Genomic DNA, 23,039 nt, shown 5'->3' on the forward strand with positions numbered 1-23,039 from the left:
GTGCGAACGCTTTTTCCTTATAATATGGCTACTGATCTGTGAGGATTTAAAGAAGACAATAAATGATTTTGATGCCTCACTAGTGTTAACCCGCTCAGGATTTTGGCTCGAAGGAGCTCTGCGGGTGATTAGACGAATGTCGAGTATGTCAGAAGCGAGTTCAGGGACACCAAGCACAGTCAGAACTTTAGTAACGACTTCTAATGGATTATCAGTCACTGTAAATGGTATACCAGCAATGGTGATCTGGGCTGAGGAGTTGACAGGTGTATTGGCTAATGAATCTCGTAAAGAATCAATTTTCCTAGTTAGTAACACGTTGCTGGCCTCTAATTGTGCTATTCTTTCACCTTGATCACTCACTGTTTTGACAATATTTTCAATGGTATTAAGTTTAGATGCCATATTAGAATTAAATGTATTCTGACAGTTAATGAAAGCATTAAGTGTTTCAACATTTTTATTTAGAAGGGCTGCTATCGAGTCTAGAGTTTTGCCCGATTGAGACATGACTGGTGTATCAACAATACAATTCAACTGCTCTATGATATTTTGAGTACTACTCGATGGCTTGTTACCAAGATTTTTATAACAACAGGGACTAGAGTTTCTACTACTCGTATAGTATCTATAAGACCCTGGATGAAAACTTTTTGAGCAGTCTACACACCTGAGTTTTTCACCGGCTACAAGCCGTTTGCACTTAAAGCAAGTGTCAGACATGCAACCGATTTGGTGTAATGAGAAGCAACAACAATACCAGCTGAGAGAAATGTAACAGAGACACGGTAAAAGGTCGTGTTGATACTAACACACCGCATAAATCGAACTCACAGTAGACACGCACACGCTGAAGCACACGGGAACCAAGCATTGACGTAAACAGGTACTTAAGATTAATTCCAGCTTCAGAGTATTATTTGAGAGAGAAATTCCCTAGCGGTCGTTCAATGGGAAGAGGGAAGGTAGCGTAGGTGTTGTATACAGCAAATCGTCCGTCCGTTAACTGCCAAGTCGTTCCAGTAAATAATTGTAGGTTATAGGATACCAGTCTTCGGTTTATTGCCTCATCCCGTAGCTCAAAAGAGAGAGCAACGACGATTTTTAGCTCAAATTTGGCGTGAGCGACGGGGGAGGAAAAAAACCTGGAAGCAGAGCCCGAAAAACGGGCAGGGAAGAGCAGAAAATGGGCAGAACAGGAGAGCGACAGAAAGTTAAACTGACAGGTACTCACCAATCCAAGAGAGAGGGAGAGGGAGAGGGAGAGGGAGAGGGAGAGGGTGAGGGAGAGGGAGAGGGAGAGGGAGAGGGAGAGGGAGAGGGAGAGGGAGAGGGAGAGGGAGAGGGAGAGGGAGAGGGAGAGGGAGAGGGAGAGGGAGAGGGAGAGGGAGAGGGAGAGGGAGAGGGAGAGGGAGAGGGAGAGGGAGAGGGAGAGGGAGAGGGAGAGGGAGAGGGAGAGGGAGAGGGAGAGGGAGAGGGAGAGGGAGAGGGAGAGGGAGAGGGAGAGGGAGAGGGTGAGGGAGAGGGAGAGGGAGAGGGAGAGGGTGAGGGAGAGGGAGAGGGAGAGGAAGAGGGAGAGGGAGAGGGGGGGGAGGCGGAGAGATAAGGTATGCGATAAGCATATGCGAGGATTTAAATGTAAATGGAGTTGTCAACACCGCGCCACAACTACAGCGGCACAGAAAAAGTAACAAGAAGAAGGGTGAACGGAACCGAGAACATCAGGCTGGTTTCCATTATTGCAGCGAACCCACGAAAAAGAAAGTCCCCGCAGCAGCGCCGGTATCCAACTGCTGCGAACCAAAGGCGGTGGTGTCGGACTGATTCCATCATAAGCACCAACGGAGCGTGACTTCAGGTGGCGAATGCAAGAACGGCCAGGGAAGACCCCACGCACGCGAACCCAAGGCCAGGATGTAGAATAGCAATCGGCCAACGGTGTCCGGCTCGCGTTAAACCGTGACACTGATCAGGGAACCTAGGACCCAACTCACAAACTCGCTGACAAAGACAGACGCCAAGATCGAAGTGCTGAAAGTGGACGAAGAGATACATCTGGTGTTGGCTCTGCAGCAGACCTGGCAACAGCATCGATCAAACCGAGATGGGCTAACGGTGGGTTTATCGATTTGGGTGTGTTTTCGGCTAACCTCCCCTACGAATCCGTAGAACAACACCCCTGGAGGAACTTGGAGATCTAATCAGGTACTGTACCGACAGGGGACTTCACCTGGAGATTGGCTGCGATGCGAATTCGCTCTACATCGTCTGGTCCAGCTCCGATACCTCAAGAAGACAACAGCTTTGCTGGGTTACCTCACTGACTTCTATACTAACTGGAACGCGCATACGGCAAATCGTGTGGGACAAATTGAAGGCCGCCATGTTAACTTGGACTTTCGGAGGACCATTTAGAATTGGCCTATTTGATCGCAGTCAGCTGCAGTCAGCGTTGTATAAGTGAATACAAGTGATTTAAGTGATTCTTAAGATGACTGTTAAAATTGAAAAATGGGTGTTGTGTACCCGAATGTGGGCAGAGAAGTGAAAGGGGAATCTCATTTCATAAGTAAGTAATTGTTTATTACAATTTTTAAATGTATAAAGGCATATTACAGAAGTGAAAGATTTGTAGGTTAGAATAGCTAGTGTCAGAAGTCTCTTATTCTATTTATTCAGAATAATTTGTTTTTGCTCAGGTTATTTTTAATGTTTTGCAGATTTACAAATAAAGAGCTTGATCGAGCAAAGGCAAAGGCTTGAGGCGATTTTAACATTTTCAAGTGAATATAGTTGTGAAAAGAAAACCTTTGGTCCGAAGAAGAGTTGTGTTATCTGCTCAAAGCATTTCAACTAAATTGATTATATTCAGATAGAAGACGCGCGTGCAATGCTGAAAAATTCAGCCTGTTCGGTAATTTTTTTGGAGAGCTATCTAACGTATACGTTTTTTTTTTACTTAATGTGAAACCTACAGTCTCATGATTTTTGGATGCTTTGTTTATTGTACTATAATAATGTGATCCAATTGCAACACGGCGGGCTAGATCTAAAGAATGTACCACTAATATCGTAACAAGAACAGTATGCAGAATTACACCAAAACCAATGTCAGAGGCCGCTTCACACAACACGAGTAACCAGTCCTCGCCAAAAATATTTGATACTAGCACAAAAAGCCGAGAAACCCACAGAAGAACCTGACTGCATGTGTACTACACCAACACAAAAGATAACCAAGGATAGCCTCAGTGTAAACAATCATGCTCATGTTCTGAATCATAATAAAAAGGAAATTATCAAGGATCAATTTCTTAGTACAGACTCCAATCTTACGAACTATTACGACAAATGAGACTTTTGCAAATTTTGAACATATACACAGTGGAGAATACATGAATGTTCTGAATGAATTACTACGGTAATTGAATTTCTGTATACATATTTTAGTATATTTCCCATTTGAATTCATAGAAGGTATCAGAAACTTGTGATGGATGTTCAATTCTTAGACATGAAAATAAACAGCTCAGAAAAGAAATTATGCTCTTCCGGATCTAGTAACAACACTGAACAGGGAAAGAAGACCGAGTCAAACAGTTTAAGATTCTCCGGAAGATGCAGCAATCAAAGCTATATCTCACTGTGATGCAGAAAAAGAGTTTGGCTTAACACTTCACAGTAATAAGATGCTTTCACGATCAACATCTATTAGCCAAGCATCTTAAACTTCCTTGCGAAAAGTAGTGTTATTAGATCACCATTATGAATCTACGCCACGTACTTTGAAGAAGAAACTTCAGACGTCAAAGTCGCAAAGAACAATGACCATAAAAAGATCCCAGCCAACGGACAAAGAAATTAAACTGACTGACAATCAGTTGAAGGTCGCTGAAATTGAACAAATGATGAAAACGCTAGTTCAGAAGGTTGATCTCAGACAAGAAGTAGCAACACATATCGAACAAGTCTTTGGTAGCGTTCCATTGGTATTCTTTAAACGCTTTTCAATGATATATCCAGCAGGTAACAAGAAAGTCGGAAACCAGTATTCTGCTACTTTACATGCATTTGCTGTGACTCTTCATTTTCATTCTCCTAGAGTGAATAACTTTGTCCGAGAACAATTTGGTATAAGACTGCCGCACCGATCGACTATGAGAGGTTGGTATCATGAGGTACAAGGTAAACCAGATTTAACACAGGATTCTTTTAATGCACTAGAGGTCAAAGCTATAGAATATTCTACAAGGAACAGAAAATTATGCTGCGCCATGATATTTTATAACATGCATTTGAAAAAGCAAGTTGAATGGGATGGCACTAAATATCGTGGATTTTGAGAATCAGGCGATGGTGATGGTCAAATAGAAAGTAAAAACACTGCTGCTAGTCAGGTTTTGGTAATTATGATTGTAGCGTTAGATAGATCTTGGAAAGTACCGTTGGGATATTTTTTCACGATGGTTTAAATGCACATGAAATTGCGGACCTAGTTATGCAATGCTTACAACGGTTACGCAGTACTGGGATTGGAGTACCTTTGGTCACTTTTGATGGGCCATCGGCGCATTTCGCCATGGCACGTATACTTGGCGCTTGCTTATCAACTCTCGATATGCAATCCAGCTTTCCACATCCCTGACATGCAACAATTCCTGTATATTATTTATTAGATCCTTGCCATGTTTTGAAGCTGGTTTGAAATGCATGGAGTGATTCAAAGGCGTTGTACGACACTGATGGTTGCTGTATTGACTGACGTTTTATTGAAAAGTTGCATGAGATTCAAGATTCCGAGTGATTGCATGCCGGCAATAAATTGAGAAAATCACATTTACAGTGAAAGAAGTCACCAATGAAGGTTAATCCTGCTGCTCAAACACTAAGCACAAGTGTAGGCGATGCTATAGACTTCTGCCTTGATTCTGGGATACATGGCTTCAAGGGTAGTGATGCAACAAGGAATTTCATTAGGATTATTGATAGATGGTTTGATTTGAATTCTGAAAATCCAAGAGGTCACGGATTGAAAGCTCCGTTGTCAACAAATAATGAAAGTACTTGAAGGCCATCTTTACACGAAACATCAGCTTACATAGCGTTACTCCGTTAGGAAATGAAAAAGTTGCGTCAAATCAGCTAGAAAACAGGTTTTATTGGAGTTATACTATTTACCAAAAATATCAGGGCCATTTTTGATTGGCTTGTAATTAATTCAGATACCCATTTTGAATATCTTCTGGATTATAAGTTTTCTCATGATCACTTGGAGCTTTTTAATGCAATTTGTGCGAAGGGCGGCTGGTGTGTTAATCCAGCACCACGCGATTTCAGTTGGGCATACAAGCGTCTTCTGGTTGGGCACCGAATAAAAGCATCGAATGGTAACGTCGATCAAATGGACATGACGACACTTCTGTTCGTAACCCGCAACTCTGTTATTAGGTACCAGAATACGATTGCGCAATTTGATACCTTGAGTACTGCTTTGGACAGGGTATACAGCATAAAAGAAAATCCGACAAATGAAACACAGAAAAATTGTAACTAATTCGATACACTAACTTCCAGCAGAGACCGTGAAGAAGCACTTTAAGCCAAACTTGAAGACATTAATTCTAAGATGCCACCTAATTATTTTGTTTTTTTTTGAATTTGCTGAGAACGCAGTGGCTTTGATTACGAGTTACGTTATGAAGATCGATTTTAAGGGGCACACTTGGTGTGACAGCCTAAAAAAAGGCGATTTTTGGGAATTTGGAAGAAAAACTACTGTATCAATTATTTAAAAATTTTAAGGGTATATTTATACATATTTTTAGAATACACAGAAAAATTTTTGAAGAAAAAAAAAGTGTGTGTGTCAGCTCCGACGCACGACTGGACTTTACTCCTTACGAACGATAATTATGATCGATATATATCGAATAGAAAAAGAGGGTAAATGAACGCATCTGTCAAAATGAAAAGAGAAACAAACATATGTCTGTAATTTTTTGGATTATTTATATTACTTCAAAAATTTCCAAATTTTGAGTGCATATTCGTAATAAGTGACCGCAAAAAACCCTGAGTACCAAATTTCGTTCCCGTCAAACGACTTTTTACATTTTCGGTTCGCCATATTGGATCCGCCATCTTAAATTTCACTTTTGAGTGCGGGTTCGTAATTAGCGACTCCGAAAACTTTCGAGTACCAACTTTCGCTCTTGTCAAACGACTTTTTGCGTTTTGGTCCGCCATATTGGATCCGCCGTCTTGAATTTTCAACTTTTGAGTGCGGATTCGTAATCAGCGACCCTGAAAACCTCCGGGTACCAACTTTCGCTCTCGTCAAACGAGTTTTTGCACGTTTGGTCCGCCATATTGAATCCGACATCTTGATCTTCAAATTTTGAGTGCAGATTCGTAATCAGCCACCCCAAAAGCCCTCGAGTACAAAATTCAAGTCGAAAGTAAGTAAGGACAAATGTGTGCCGCTAAGGGTTAATATAAGTAATGAAAATAATATATAAATATAAAATATATTAAATCAAATAATCAAAAATAATAAAAACACTTAATAAAAGATCTAGTTGTGCGTATTTGAAATGTATATTATTCATAAATGTAAACGATAAGCTTACCAATTAACCGCATCCATGTGTTTTTCGAATTCTTCTTCATTATCATCTAAATCAATTTCTTCCATATTTTCAAATATTTTGACGTGATAACGTCACGTCTTATAAATTCATATGCAGGCACACAACACACACGTACAAACATACTCACACATTCAACTCTCAGACCAGAGGTAGTGAACTATACAGTGAGACTATGAAGCACCGCACAAAGAGGAGACCCCGAGTATAGGATACGTTGTGTAATGTATTCCATCTCATTATTTTACACGTTCAATATGTATGTTTGTCTCTTTCTATAACGCCTCAAGTTTTCGTGTTACACTTGATTTGACTTCTAATATAATTTCCGTACCGGGCCCTATAACTCAAATCGTTTCTTAAGGAGTAAACTCCAAAAAATTTAATATTTTATGAGTTACACGCGATCTCCGACGGCACTGAAAAAAAGGTCCTCCGCTGCTGCAGTGATTCAGGCCTTCTCCGTGGATGAAACCTGAAAAAAAAAATTCTTGTTAAACTAGAAGATATTGTCCGTACAATGTCCTACGGTCGAAAAAAAATCAAAAATTGACAAAATGGCAGCGTTTTTTAAAAAAAAGTTGTATCTTATCCAAAATTTTGGTCGTTTTTGGCCTGTCAAAAATCGATTTTTGATCAGATCAAAAAACTGGTACGTCATTGTACGGACAATATCTTCTAGTTTAACAAGAATTTTTTTTTTCAGGTTTTGTATCGTGCCTACACGGCAGAGTTACTTGTATTGGGATACGCTTATGTGATTACGTGTGACACACACCTTCAAATCTGTGCAGAACTCGAAGACAACGGCTACCTGACATGCGCAGTACGGTAAGTCGGAGAAACGCCGGGTCAACACGTGCTGGCACAACCAGTTGCTTGATACGCGTGAGCCAGACAGCACTCAGGCTCCTCTCCAATTTGATGAGCCTATAATTCGAATCTCTGATTTGAACTGACGCTAAGTAGTATTTGTCACGATGGTTGTGTTGATACATAACTGAGACAACGCCACTGCGGCATAAGAGGGTCGACACTCGTCGTCACTCCATGACATAGCGCCTCTCGGCCATTCAAATAGCGCCTCTCGGCCATTAAAATAGCGCCTCTCGGCCGTTCCATCTCTCTCTTGTATTCCCACTGGGGAATTGATTATCGCCTTGATAATTATCGTGTAACTAGCTTCCACGCTAGCATCTTGTAAGGCGGTTGAGCTCACCCCTATTGTGTCTTCACTCGAAGCGTCACAATTCTCTCTCTAGATACATCCAGTGCACACATCCAGTCATAAATCTAACATTCATTCACATACATTGTACACGATTTCGAGGAGGTTTTTACTCAGTTCCTGCTGAGGTTTTCCTCCTCTGGGGTAATAAACCATCCTTGATTGACCCCCAAACCGAGTGGATTTATTTAAAATACCTAACCTTGCCCATATCAATAACTGTTATAAGTATTAATTTCAAGATGAAAGGGAAGTGCAGGAATTAATCCTGGTGGTCAATTTCCGACAAAACAGGTTTTATCCACGGAAAAGGCTGGAATCACTGCAGCAGTGGAGGACCTTTTTTTTCAGCGCCGTCAGAGATCGCGTGTAACTCGAAAACATTAGATTTTTTTCTTCAAAAATTTTACTGTGTATTCTTAAAATATGTATAAATATACCCTTGAAATTTTAAAATAATTGATGAATTATTTTTTTTTTTTTAATTCCCAAAAATCGCCTTTTTTTAGGCTGCCACACTAGGTGTGCCTCTTAAGCGTCTAATGTGCTTAACTTGTTGTGTGGTGCTGTGGCTCCGGTTTATGCTCCAAAAAACTAATGGTGGTTTAATTTTTCTTTCTCCTGACATGATAACAATTTGTATTACGACAGAAGCGATTTGTAGAAGGGTACCATGCGAGGTTCCGCCCACAACTCCGGGTTTCAATCATTCTGTTCACAATATGGTATTCACTGATTTGTCGGAGAATAATCTCTTCCAAGACTTGGAGAAGCATTTATTTGATACATCAGCAGACGAAAATCGTGTCTTTAACTTAATTAAGACAGTTGCATTGTGCTACATCCGGAGGAAGTTATTTTACGAGGGCAAAAATTTTACGCGCGCAATCACTGGTTTGGGCGAACGAAAAAAACTTCTGCGGCTGGCTATATTTTTAAACATTTCAAAATAATATTTTCTTTTTCGTCTTCCTATAAATTTCTCGACATAACTATTTTTCACATCTCGTTCATAACTCAAAGTACGATTTTCTAAAAAAAAATATTTTGCAGTTGTGTAATATATATTTTGTGTGATGCAATTGAGTTTCAAGTATTTTTTTGAATTGTAAGAGTTTAACTGTACTTCGAAAATTTTCTGTACACAAATAAATAAATAAATTTATATTTCTTTCACGTCGAGGTTTGTTAAACATTACTCCTCCTATGTGAATTATTGTGCAAATCCATACTAAGTCAATTGATGACTACCGTAGGTTTAAAATTGGCGCCTGGCAACGGCGCATCTCATTGGTCAAGCGAAAGTCCAAGTTGAAATGGCAACAGCCAACTGGTCCCACAGCCTACTATGCTTCAGATATCTGGATGCGCGTTCCAGTTAGTATAGAGTTCAGTAGGTCACTTATTAACAGTCGAGCTCGGCATATTGAATAAAGGCTCAAAACCAACCCTCGTCACCTCGCATAGGCAAAAAGTGATCGACTTGACATTCTGCACCTCCAGGATTTTAAACCTAATCATCAACTGGCGGATACAGAACGAAGATACACTGTGAGACCACAGGCGCATTACGTTCCTTGCAGCAGTTGCTGAGGTAGAACCGTCAGAGATGTACCAAAACCGTAGGGCCACAGACTGGCCCTCCTACAAGAAGGAACTAGAATAGAGGTTCCAGCGACCCTGTGGCTGTCTGAACAGTACAAGCATAGTTTAGAGCAAGGTAACACACTTATGATCCCGCATCACTTGAGCCTTCGAAGCAGTGTGTCCCACGAAGCCGAAGGTTCCCTGATAAAGTGGGGAGCTGGACGAACGCACGTCCAGTTCCCGAGAACTCCTGAACACGGCCCTTAAGACAAACAAGGCTCCGGAATGGGCAGCCTACGAGGCTGCCCAAAAGAAGTACAATAAACTGATCAAGAGCTCAAAAACGGAGGCCTGAAGGAGGTTCTGGTATCATTGGTAGCCAAGCTATGCAGGGTTTTCTCGTCAGGCCCGCTGACTAGATGGCTACCACCATATCCACCACCAGGCACTATAGGCCACGGTCACTTACTGGGTCTACAAGAGAATGGTTGGCCAAAACTGGGGACTACAACCCAGAGTGGTTAGATGGATATTTACAGCCATCATGCTACCTCAATTCACATATGCCTCACTCGTGTGGTGGCTGACAATGCGCAAGGCCACACTCCACAGGGCATATTTTTGATATTATATCAGAAGAAATGCTGCCTTATGCTCGTCTTATATTATAGATCGATCGAGTCTCGTCTTATAAATAATTTGAATGCATAATAAAAGAATTTTACGATGGTATATTTATGTTTCCATTTTTTCCACATTCCATACTTAATCATAAGATCATCTTTGGCTGGACACTTTTGCATGCAACTGTAAATTTGTAGCGACAGCCGGGCTGCATCAAGATGTTTGAATGCATACATCATAAGGTCGATGCTGGCATGAAACTGCTAGGACACAGCGGCGTCGAAGACAATGAGCTGGCACATAATCTTGCCTCGGAAGGCCTCTTACGCTAGAAAGAAATGAAGGCTGCGTTACTGGCATACCTCCATAGCGCGTAAACTGCCTATCCAGGAAACGGAAGGAGGCGCGGTTCGCGGAACTCTGGAAAAGAGCATCGGGCATGGGTCACTCAAGAGGCACATTTTTAGAGCCGTCACAGAAATTAGACAGGACCAAGCTGAGAACTCTAATGGGTCTCATCATCGGACACTGGTACACATTGCAGGTACTTCATGCACCTGGGGCTCAGAACGGAGCTCTAGTGCATGAGATGTGGAGAGAAGCATAAGACTCCCTTCCACCTGATCGCACAGTATCATGGACTCGAAGGCGCCCGCAAGTAAGCCATTCGAGCCATCTATACCAGTGCGGAAAAAATAGAGGAAATAGAGGTGGGCAGGCTGCTTCAGTTCGCTGAGCTGGCTCACCTCATGTCGTTTCCTACACTTTAGGGTGCTGAAACGGATCCGAGCACAATGGTCCAGCATTAATTGAGCGTTCGGTCACCCACACTTAACAATACAATACAATACTACTTATAATGACAACTATCAAAATTTATTCTTCATTCAGTCGTGTTTGAATGAACGATTCATTACGTATATATTTTGCTTACGAAACCAACTGAATTTAACTTCGAGTATCTTCTTATTAAAATTTCAAATAGTATTTTTATTAAAAATTAGGTGCTTTGAACATGTACCTTAGCAGTCTTCATGAGGTCAGTAAGAATAATAATGACACAGTCGTTTAATCAAACCAATAGTAGGTGTCTGCAGTATCTTCTTTTTTTTTTTTACTGCCAGTTTCCGCCATACCCGTTAGAGTATGTCTACGTTAGAGGTCTACGGTAGGCCTGTGCGGGGCAAGGGAAGAGATGGATTAGTGACCATCATCATGCGGCTGCAGCCGTCTTAAGATGTTCAATAGAAACACCCGCTTTATAAAAACAATGTATCTTTATAATAACAATTTTCAAATTATAGTTAGGTACAATATCTTTAACCCGATAAATGAGTGGAACTTTTACTTTCAGTGTTTCAGTTAAACAGAAAATGAATTTTTTTATAATATAATCAACTAATGGAATAGATAGGATATAAGAGTTCTGGGACAGAATGGCGGCGTACCGGCAGAGTCACCCCGATTCCTGCCTGACTGACAGTCGGTATGTTACCCCCCACGACGGTAAGTCTTACCTACAATAATGTTACTGACAGAAGTGTTATCATAGAGGGCTCCACCTGTATTTTCACTCGATTTTACCGATAGGTAGTTTGATAATGAGTTTTTTGTGTTCTCAGCTAAGAAACTATTTTTGAATTTTTTGCCATGAGATGCCAGACATTTTACCGACGGAAGTGTTAGCGTTAAGAGCATTAACATAGATGGTGCCACCAGTCGCTGCTTTACCGATTAGGTCTATTGTGTGCCCAACATCCAGAGCAAATGGTGTTACCTCTAGCCTTACCGACAGTCGGTGTTACTGGCAGAAGTATTGCCACAGATTTGTCACATTTAGCCACCCAGTATCGATCAATTGATGTTCTATCGATCCACTCCGCTTTGTATCCAATGTCCGCCGCAAGATGGCTACTTGTCATGAGGGTGAGGTGATGGTGGGAAAAATAGAATGTTTTCAGCTTATACGCAAAAATGATAATACGTTTTTTATGCCTGTTTTATTATAATATATCTGTTGTTTCCTTTGTTTTCCTAATATTTCTTTCTTATTACATCCTACTACTATTTTTGGTTTTTACATTCTTGCAGTGTAGGGTATGTTCGATCTTGACATTAGAATTTCAGTTGTAGAAACATTATTAAAAACTGGTGTATTTCTATAAAGTAGTAACTCTAAGTTTATGTCTTCAATATCTTTCACTACTTTTTTAAATATTAATTTTGCTATCCGTATATGTCGTTCAACCATCCCATTGGATTGTGCATAGTGAGGCGAAGTTCCAACGTGTGTGAACTTCCATTGTGATTAAAACGTTTGAATACTATGATGTAAACTGTGTGCTCACGTCACTTATAATGGTTTGTGGTATTTCATGTGTTGCAAATATAGATTTCAACTTTCTAATTACAATCTTGCTGGTCATATCATTCGTTAATTTTTTAATTTTGACAAACTTAAAACAACTATCAATCATCTACAAATATCTTTTTCCTCTAATTATAAGTTCAAATATGTCGCACCCCACCCTATTTCAAGGTATATTTGATATCTCATGTGGTATAAGTGCCTCAATCACTTGGGAGTTTGAATATTTATGACATATTTGACATTGTTGTAGTTTTTTTTTAATCTGAGTTGTCATCCCTGGCCAAGATAAAGGTTCGTTTGCTAATTGTAAACATTTACTTATTCCCAGATCACTCAAGTGAACTCTACTAATCATTTCGTCTCTCATTTTCTTTGGTACTGCCAGATATTAATTTGTAAATATTAGGTCGCCACTAACGGCTAGCTCTTCTCTATATTGACTGTAAGTTTTCAAATTCTCTTTTAATTTCCTAATATTTCTTGGCCAGCTATCCATGATTACCTGTTTTTAATCTTTCAAGTCTAGATCTGCTCCGGTATTTTGTTTAAACTCTGCCAATTTCTCTACCACCACTTCAATTTTAGACTGTACCAAGCAAACATGTAAGTCCAACTCTTTATCCAGACTATCGGTAGGTTTGTCTTTTAAATACGCTCTCGATAAAGCATCTACTATTATTAAATCTTTCCCTAGTTTTTATTTCAATTCTATCGCATATTTCTGTATCTGCAACAACATACGTTGTAAACGTGCCGGGAATTCCTGTAATGGTCTTTTGTAAATTAAAATGAATGATGGATCATCTGTTTCTACTACTACTTGTCTACCATGAATGTATTCATTAAATCGTTCTCAACCAAAACATACTGCTGAGAGCTGCTATCACACTTACTATACCGTTGGAGACAAGAAAAGAAAGGGGGGGATAAGAAGTTCCCGAAGGTGGTGGTGTTTTTTGATATTTGAATGAGTATCATCCTACGGGGTGGTGCTGGAGGGGCAGGAGGGGGAGACGGAGGCGGGGAGGTTGGGTCCAGACGGAAGTCGGTAGCGGGCTCTCTGGACGGGGATCTGATGGGTGTGATGGAGATCGTTGCTACCCGTTGTATATGTCCTGGGGTATTGGACCGGTGGTGATTCTACTGGTTGCAGGGTTGCTCGACTGAAAGTTCTCTTTTTCCCCCTCGAATGTGCCTGGCTCGATTACCCGCGCTGCTGATAGCGGGGTGAAAGCGGATGACGAATCGGATAATTTCATAGTCCGACGAAGTCGGCTAGGGAGGCGGGAGATCTATGAACCGCAGGCGGTGCATCCAAGTTATGGTGCCGGCATATTCTTTTGCCTAGCACAGGGCCTCCTTTCACTGCCACGTGAGGTTGAGGAAATTCGGGGCTTCTAGCCCCGGTGGTGTGGGTGGTGACGTGATGGCTAATGTGGAACACTAGATGATGGATGAGGAGAGAAAGGGAGAGAGAGAAAGATGTTGAGGAAGAGGAAGGAGGCAGGAGCATAATGGAGGAGAAGAAGAAAACAAATCCTAAAAAGGTCGATTTGTATTGCTGAATAGCGAGTGAAAGTTGAAGCATCCGCTGGCGTGTGTGTCCGACTCCGGCCAGCGGGCAGGGTCTTAACGATGAGCACAGACCATAGAAAGAGGCTGGTCCGCTGAATGGGCGGCGCAGAGTGGGTGTGCGGCCGTTAGCGCCATCTATAAACTTTGCGCGTTTTGCATACGATTGACTGTGAATTGGCCCGAGGATATCTACGCCGCCTGCGCCAGGCCGCCACGTTCATTCGGCTGTGCTCAGCTCTTGCATGTGGCATCAGGTCGAGGAGGGTTGCGAGTCACAAAGCTGCCTTTTTATTTGTGCATAACTCATTTGTATTGTTGTCAATGTTCTAGACGCATATGCGCTAAGTATTTTATTCTGTGGTAAAACTGCTCCCAAGCCTGATATTGACGCGTCTACAGATACAAGCAACTCTTTTTCAATAACGCAAAACTATGACACTGGGCTGCTGGTTAATTTTCATGTTAGTAAATTAAAACCTTTATCCTGCTTTGCGTTTCAATTGAACTCTACGTCTATTTTTAGAATACTTCGTAGCAGTGAAGTGTTTTCTAAAAACTTACTAACTTATGTGAGCATTCCCAGTAGCTTTTGCACGTCTTGTACGTTGGTTTAGGCATTTCTAATTTCGTTTTTATTTTAGATTCATTTGGAGCTACGCTCTTCTCTGTGATCATACGACCCATGTGTATTTAATTTGATCTTTTCCAAACTCGCATTCTATTGGATTGAATGTGACCTTATATGTTTTTCAGTCTTCTGTCATGTTCTTTTTGATCTTTTCCCCAGACTATTGATTCATCTGTGTATACTGCCACTCCTAAATTGAATATGTTTTTAAAAAGTTCTTAAAACACGTCTGGTGTCGATTTTATGCCATATGTCATTCTTAGTCATTCAAATTTACCGAAGGGTGTTACGAATGTACATTTTTCTGCACTCTCTGCGTCTAATAGCATTTGATAAAATCCACTCGAGGCATCTAATGTGCTCAATATCTCAGCACCTGCCATTTGACCTGTAATTTGATCTGCAGTAGGTATTTAATAATACCCCTATTAATTGCTTCATTTTAATCTTTTGGCTGCAAGCATATTTTTAATTTCCCGTTCGGTTTTTTAACTATTACTAGGGGACGAACCCAACGTGAGCTGCCTTCAATTCATTCGATTATTTTCAAATTTATGAGTTCGTTCAGCCTTTCTTTTAGCGGAGTTAGTAAAGATAATGTTATTTTTCTGATTGCATCAACTACCGGTTTTGCATTTTGTATCAATTCTGTATGGCATGGCTAATTTATGCATGCTTTACCTTTAAACAATTCCCTGTTTTTATCTACTAGTTTTTTATAATCCATTCCGCCTATTTCTATTTGTTCAAATTGTTCAATTAAATTCAAAGCTTCCGAAGACTGTAACTCTAATATCATTTGAATATTTAAATCTACTATATAAATTCTATTTTTGGGTGGTCGTTTTTTTTTTTTTTTTTAGGAAACGTTGATGTGCTTCTTCCGATTGCGTCCAGGCTATTATCGGTATACAATTTTAATTTTACATTAGCTATTTCTAATTTCTTTATTTCTGGGTCTATCTACTTATATTTTTCGAACAGCATTATGTTTATCATAGCTCTTGTGTCTGTTTTGAATTCTACTTTCTTGTTGTTTATTGTGAGGAGGAATAACCATTCCGTTTTACTCAATTCATTTATTTTTATTAACCCAACAAATACATAATCGCCTTCATCTTTTTCCGTCAAGACGATATCTACCGTATTTCTCTCAGTATCTATCTTGTGAACTTTCTTTTTCTTTTTATAGCATACTACTTCAAAATGATTCAAACCATTACGATAGTAATAACTTACCCCATACGCTGGGCATTTGTTTATCAGGTGACTTTTGTCATATTTTGTACATAAGCTATTTTCTTAATGTCTCTATCATTTGTTTTTGTTTAGTTCCTCGTCTGTTCTTTACCTGCTGCGTTATGTTGACCTTTTTTCTGGATCGCATTCACCGCTATTGTGTCGCCGTTAGTCATTGCTTCGCTGCTTCCTTTTGAAGTTTCCATAATTGAGCACCGCTCAATTGCCTGATCGAGAGTCAGCAGGACATCTTGTCGGAGTTTTTCTCGCATTGTTGCATTACTTACGCCAGACACAACCACAGGTTTCGTTACATATACCCATAAAAATCTGACCTCTTACCGCCTTTCCTAACCCCTCGTATCCAAACCCAAAAATGGAGGTTGGCGCACGAAATGCGCAGGGGGGCTTTGGGTTTGGAAAATCAAAGGTCAAAGATCGAAAATCAAAGGTCGAAAGTCGAAGGTCAAAGGTAGAACATCGAAGATTGGAAATTGAAAATCAAGGTCGAAAGTCGAGGTCGAAGATCAAAGGGTGAAGGGTTGAATAGGGGGAGGATATACGGCGAATAGAATGGCTAGGGTGGGAAAGGGCGGGAGGGAGGGTGAACGGAAACTATAGAGGTATTAGGGCAAATATGTATATATGGGGTTCGAGGTTAAATCTGCCAAGATCTGTGGGCATATATGTGGGTTCGAAGCTAAATCTGTCAAGATCTGAGGGCATATACGTGGGTTGGAGGCTAAATCTGTCAAGATCTAAGGGCATATACGCTGGATTCCTGACGCGGCGGCGGCGGCGGCGGTGGCGGCGAGATATCTTTATAATATAGGGATATATATGTAAGTTTGTGGCCTGGTCATCCAAACTTATCCGCGGAAACAATAAACACGCCGAACGGGTTACGGAAAGGAGAGCTAATAGTGAACACCGCGGAGCCCTCGCCTCGGGAGAGAAAGGAGTGGGTTACAGGCGCTCGGGACATCCACTAGTGTTATGGTAAATGCTCCGCAGTATATATTGTATATTGTAAATTGTTCATTGTCAATTTATTAAGCCTGTATTCGCGATCATCAAAACCGACATTGTTGTTGATTTGGGTAACTATAAGTGTTATAATTATTTATGTATTTATTTGTGATCGGTGGTAATATAATGTTATAGTATCGTTTCTATATCAACACATGTCATTGGGACTCCGGAATTATCATTTCCGCAACCATTTTTGAGTTATAAGAACCACTCCTGATCATGTTGATCTATCATGCGTGTACTCGGTTACCTGTACAAGTATGTCAGGTAACCGGTACGTTGCAATATATACATATATATATATATATATACTGTGTACAGGTATATATATATATACTTGTACAGGTAACCGAGTACAAGAGTACAAGAGACAACCTCTACACAAGACGAGGCAACAACACAGAGATTATAAACTAGGTATATAAGGACCACGCTGAGTAGCACCGAGCAGCAGTGTTTCAGCAAAGAGCAGACCTGACTCGTAATAAGTAGACAGACCATAGAAGCAGTGTTCCAGCATAGAGCGGACCTGCCTCGATAGCTAGGTAATAGAAGCAGTGTCGAGCATAGCGCCACCTGATTCGAAAGGGGAAGAGGGAACAGCTCTACATTTAAAACATAGATTCTATTAGAACCGAAGTTATTTTGTATTATTTTCTTTTGTACTATTTCTGTTTTCAACACAACTTATTATCATTATTTCGTAAAATATATATTCATCGTACATTCGGTGCGTTCCAATTTAACCACGGTTGTTTCTTCATTCAATAAGTAGAATTTCGTATAGTTTAGAGATTCAGCGACGGTGACACTGCCTCGCACTTAGCATCGTTGTAACAACCATGACCCAATCGTGATATTGTAGATCCTGAGCCCGATTGAAAGCCACCGCAATCAACCCTAGACTGTAGCGCGTATCGACAAAATAAAGAGCGGGAACGGCGAGCACGGTGAATTCTAACCCTGCATCGTTGGAAAGACCACGGCAACGGCATTAGCGCCCGAGATCTTGGAGTAGGTTATTGCACAAGCAACGGCTGCATCCCAATCCTAGTTGTCGGAATGGGCGGCGAAGGTAACCCCTTCGCACGTCAAGCTTAAACCGAAGTAGCATAGGCTTTTTTTTGAATAGGCAATACCTATCTTTCTTGTCCCTACTTCGTTGAGATAGCCCGAATTTAATGAACAATATCATTACTAATATCTTTCTGCAGTACACTCACAACCGATGCACTTTCCACGAGCAGAGCAGCTCTTGAGAAAGGCCGCAAACGTTCCAATATATATGTATATATATATTCCTATACATATATATATATATTTATAGATGAGAGATAAAATATATATACCCGGACAATCTCTTGAAACTAAACATACAATGCGCATGCGCCAAATAATTCAATCTCATTGGTCTGTGAAATCGTCCTGCGGCGATGTTTTCGTCTGCTGAACAGAGCGCCAACGTACACAAAATGAAACTAAAGCTGTAAATTTCTCGCGCGTAAAGCTGTGGATTGAGGTTATGCTACTGTTTATTTTGACGTAACGTGAATTGTTTAAGAAGAACAGTATCGTTCAGCAATACCGCGGTCGATATCGGAAGATATTCAACCGACGCAATAAAGAAATTAACGGAAAAGCAAATATCAAATGATACAGAAATTGGGTGTTATTTATTGAAAGAAGAAATCTGAAATTCAATGTGAAATGTCATTAACAAGTGGGAGTCTGGACAAACAGAGGTGGGTAAGTAAAAACAAAGTTTATTGTGAACAGATTCTTTAGTTACATAAGATTAAAAATGCGTCTCATTAACGATTTATGTTTTGTGCATTTTTTTGGAAATAAGTTATATCAAAAAATACCAAAAGATCCTGCTGATAATAATAGCTTCTAATATTTTCAGGTATGACATAATTCATTTTCAAAGCGGGACTAAATTTGTCAGGTATGGAAGCATGTAGATAAATTTCTAATTACGTGATCTTTGACTATTACAATATTTTAACATGGATTCAATGATAAAATTATTTTTTTTTTAGCAGGCTCAAAGCTTAAACTTTGATTAACACGAGGAAAAGTATGCCTTACCTGATGGTCAAAACGTTTAGGTGGCAAGGATCCTGGTTTCTCGAGCGGAGCAATCATCATAACCATCGAACCTGGTTGTTCCGTCAGACATCAGGTGCCAGAGCGAATTTCATCAGGCCATCGCCACCTTCTTAACATCAGTTGATGCAAAATTGAAGAGCGGGATATACTACAGATGATGATGGCTGAATGTCCTATCATTTTACTTTGATCGAGCCAATAGCGATAAGTTTGTTACTTAACCGTTGCTGCCAATTCATTCTACCGAGGAATCATTCTGTGCACCATTGCAATTCAAGCATTATTATTGACCAGCATTGTTTTTCAAACTTGATACCATTTAATTTGGTATCTTATTTTAAAGCTTACTTTTACTCTCTTTGGCATTAAATTCAGATAAATAGTTTTTCAAGTCCTCAATTAGATTGTAGGGTTGAATTTTGCTAGGCAAACTGAATCAATCTAAATCTAGAATTGTTAAATAACTACAATTAAAAATGTCTTTAAATTTAATCTTAGTTGATGGTGTCATCAGGCTAGCTAGTTGCACGATAACTTGAAACCAAATTCAATTTTACACTCTTTATAGGGTCCTACGCTAAGACTGAAAGCTTGTGAATCTCCATTTACCGCAATTATTTCTGCATTTCATGTTAGCATTGTCTGGAGCAAAAAAAATCTCATTTTGAGATTGGAAATGGAACCTGAAACGCAGAAGTTATTCAGTAGCACGAATTGAAAACCAAGAATTTTATAATGGTTCCTGCAACAAAGGGACTCTTTCCAAATATCCTTGTTACAGGGTGATGTTCGGAGGATTATGAACAAGATATTGTATCGGATTACATTATTTGGAAGAAAATCTTCATAAACTTCGTTAAAAATCAGATATTAATTTATTTTGATGGAATAAGGGACACAATCTTCAATCCGATAAGTCAATATCCTCGTAAAATTTTCTGACATTACTCTAAAATATGATTGTCCTTAAAGCTAATTGTGACGTTAAGGCGCATTTTGAGAAAGTTGATTTTCAACTTGTGTCATAGGATGTGATCTACGTTCCTGGTTTCTACGCTTCCGAGTAGATTTTCGTTGTTTCGAACCGCACTAACATGAAATACAGAAATCATTTTAATAAATCTAATATTACTTGAATTTTCAATTTCAGTATTAGGTTCCTTTCATTTATGCAATCGAACATCATTGAAAATTTATGAAATGAACTCTGATAATCATTGGAAAATTTTTAATAGTAGTAGCAATAACTTATTGATCCGAAAAAATACATTGACTATCGACTGTTTGTAAATTTTGTTGAACTAGTTTCGAGAGAAAAAAAGATTCACCATTCTGTTACAGATAGTGAGATATTTAAATTTCTTAAACGCTCGGTTCAATGTCTCATTTTCAAAAGTGATAAAATTCAATGTTACCACCTGAAATCACAAGAGAGTGAGAAAGTTGCTTAGTTGCTTGAAAGTGGCGATGATCTTTGTACGTGTGATAAATTGAATAGGCAGATAACAGTAAATATTAGAGATATAATTATTTTGTCCGTATCACCTGTTGATAGAAAAAAATTTCATTGTTATTTCTAATGTACGAAATAATAAAAGTGATCAATTAAAATGTTCCCACCTACCTGCTGCGTTTCTTCCAAGCACCCAACATTTAAACAGATTTCTCATTTCAGTCGAATAAAGCCAATTTTCAAAGAGCATTACCATCAACTTTCCGAGTCACTACCTCAACTGTTTGAGATTCTAACCTCAAAAATTCGTATGAACTAAATCGCCGCCAGAAACAGAGTTTGACAGCTGAAACTCGGAGTGGCCAGCCTGTCCGAGCAGCCGATAAAACTCGCGCATGTGCATTGTATGTATAGTTTCAAGAGATTGTCCCGGTATATATATATATATATATAATAGACCGATGGAAGTTCCTCTTGTATCTTTCGGAGTTGATAAAGAATGAACAAAAGTGTTTCTCTGCGAATAGAGTGTAGAAACTCCCTTATTTATTAGTTAACAAATTATAATGACGTTACATAATGTACATCGAAATAATATTAACAATAACCTCAACTGCAAATAGAGAAACGACGATTAAAGGTTATATCTCTCTCTATTGAAATTACGTTGTCTCTTCCCCGTCACAAGGGCACACAACCGCTATTATTTTTAGTTTACGCGTCCTCAGCAGGGTACTCCAACCGAACTCGATATAAAATAGGCAATAACTACTTTTAACCAATTCTTTTTTGTAAATTCTTTATTTCGCGCTTCGGCGCAAGCTAATAAGGTACTTGGACGACAACGATCCCGACCAACAAGGGACCACTAGCTACCGCTTGCAGCTCTCCACGACTTCGCCTACCGACGGTCTCATCAGACTACACTGGCTACCTTGGTGCACCTTTATATACACCTGGGGTAGCATCCACCCAAACCTTCCGTATCGCCTCGACTGCCGGTGAACAGGGAGATAAAAATCCTCCCGGCGGCCGAGGGCGCCGTTTCTCGAAGAGAAACCAGCCGCCAGCTCTATCGGATGCCGTAGGGATGGCGTGGAGGGCAGACCGTAGCCTGCCATCCTCCGACTTACCGGCCTGGTGCCGGACCGACCCCAAACCACTACGTCCAGGTTGATAAAGCCATCATTCTGAGGATCGACGCTGCCTTCCTATCGGCAGGGACTAATTGTGTGTGACTGCACGACCTCAGGTACAGGTAGCTAGCTACTGCCTGTACAAAAGCCGGTGGAGGTGAACAATGAGGCGTCACTCTCTACCCGGTAACTTTGGCCGAGAGGCACCCTATGTATGCCTCTGCCAAAGAAGTCCACGATGATAGGCAGCCTGGACCGTAAACCGAAGCAGCTACAAAATCGTACGAGTTGGTGTCAACGACGAAATCGCGAGCAACACATTACGCCACATCTAGCGGTAACTTTGGAAAACGTATGACCACGCAGTAACCAATATTCGCCACAGGGGGATGGCCTATTTGCGGTGGGGGTCAACCCACCAATCAAAGAAGAAGAATCACCTCACGACAACCGCGAGATCGGCGAGCCGAACTACGACCTCCTATTCTACGCTTGACCTGCTGAGAGACAGCTTTGTTTTCCGCATCCTTCCGATTATTCTCCCGATTTAAGCTACCGATACCTTTCCTTCTACCGCTATCGTTCTATCGTTTATTCTACCATAAAATTTATCCTATAAACTCTTTTCATTCTTTTTCCCTTCCTTCTCAGTTTTGCTAGTATTACGTATAATTCAAATTAGAGTCAGTTTGTGTGCCTGAAGTCAACCGCCAAGGTAAGGCTTCTGCCTTTGAATAGTATCGTTACGAAGTTGCTCATAATTTCTATTCTTTCTTATGGTATTTATCAACTTTGTGTGAATCATGGTCCACGGCTTAAAGTTGCAGTAAGCCGCCGTGTGGCTGCATGATTTCGGTCATTAATATTATATTTACTGTTTCTTGGTTGCATCGTGTGATGCCAGTTTTGTGTGAATCATGGTCCACGGCCTAGAGTTGCAGTAAGCCGCCGTGTGACTGCATGATTTCAGTAATTTATTATTTTCGTATCTGAGCGACCTCGTAACTGCTGAATAATTATTTCTCTTGTATTTACGATTTTTCTGATTATTTGTGAATCTCTATTAGCCTGCTTCTGCACTTTCTATCGTATTTTGAGCCCTATTGACTTTATATTTCATTTCATACTCTTTTGTAATAGTAGTGTGCTTTATATTTTATTTCTGTTATTGCTTATTATATTTTCATTTATTTTTGTACCTATTGTATCACATATCGAGTTCCTTGGAGTACAAGCGAGCGTAGAATCACCCCCAGATATTACCGCACTTTTCTTTATTGCTATTGGCAATTTTATTCTATTTTTGCCTGTTACTTATTTCTCTGTATTTTGTTAAATTAAGTTCTGTGAATTATTCTCTTGTATTGCGGTGTATTTTAGTGTATTTCTTTATTTTGTAAACTCTCC

General features: G+C 40.1%; 1 protein-coding gene and 1 long non-coding RNA gene across 2 annotated transcripts in view; both read right to left on the reverse strand.

Annotated features, from left to right (window-relative positions):
• Nucleotides 1-23,039, reverse strand: part of LOC124308425 (dynein axonemal heavy chain 2) — a 618,723-nt gene that overhangs the window by 347,771 nt on the left and 247,913 nt on the right. The gene's annotated exons all lie outside the window — the stretch shown is intronic.
• On the reverse strand, nt 651-21,877 carry LOC124308427 (uncharacterized). Its single transcript, XR_006908983.1, has 3 exons — nt 21,809-21,877; nt 2,301-2,307; nt 651-662 (listed from the first exon to the last, which is right to left on the reverse strand). It is a non-coding gene; the product is annotated as an uncharacterized LOC124308427 (long non-coding RNA).

The sequence above is a fragment of the Neodiprion virginianus genome, chromosome 7 (assembly GCF_021901495.1).
Source record: "Neodiprion virginianus isolate iyNeoVirg1 chromosome 7, iyNeoVirg1.1, whole genome shotgun sequence".
Taxonomy (NCBI): domain Eukaryota; kingdom Metazoa; phylum Arthropoda; class Insecta; order Hymenoptera; family Diprionidae; genus Neodiprion; species Neodiprion virginianus.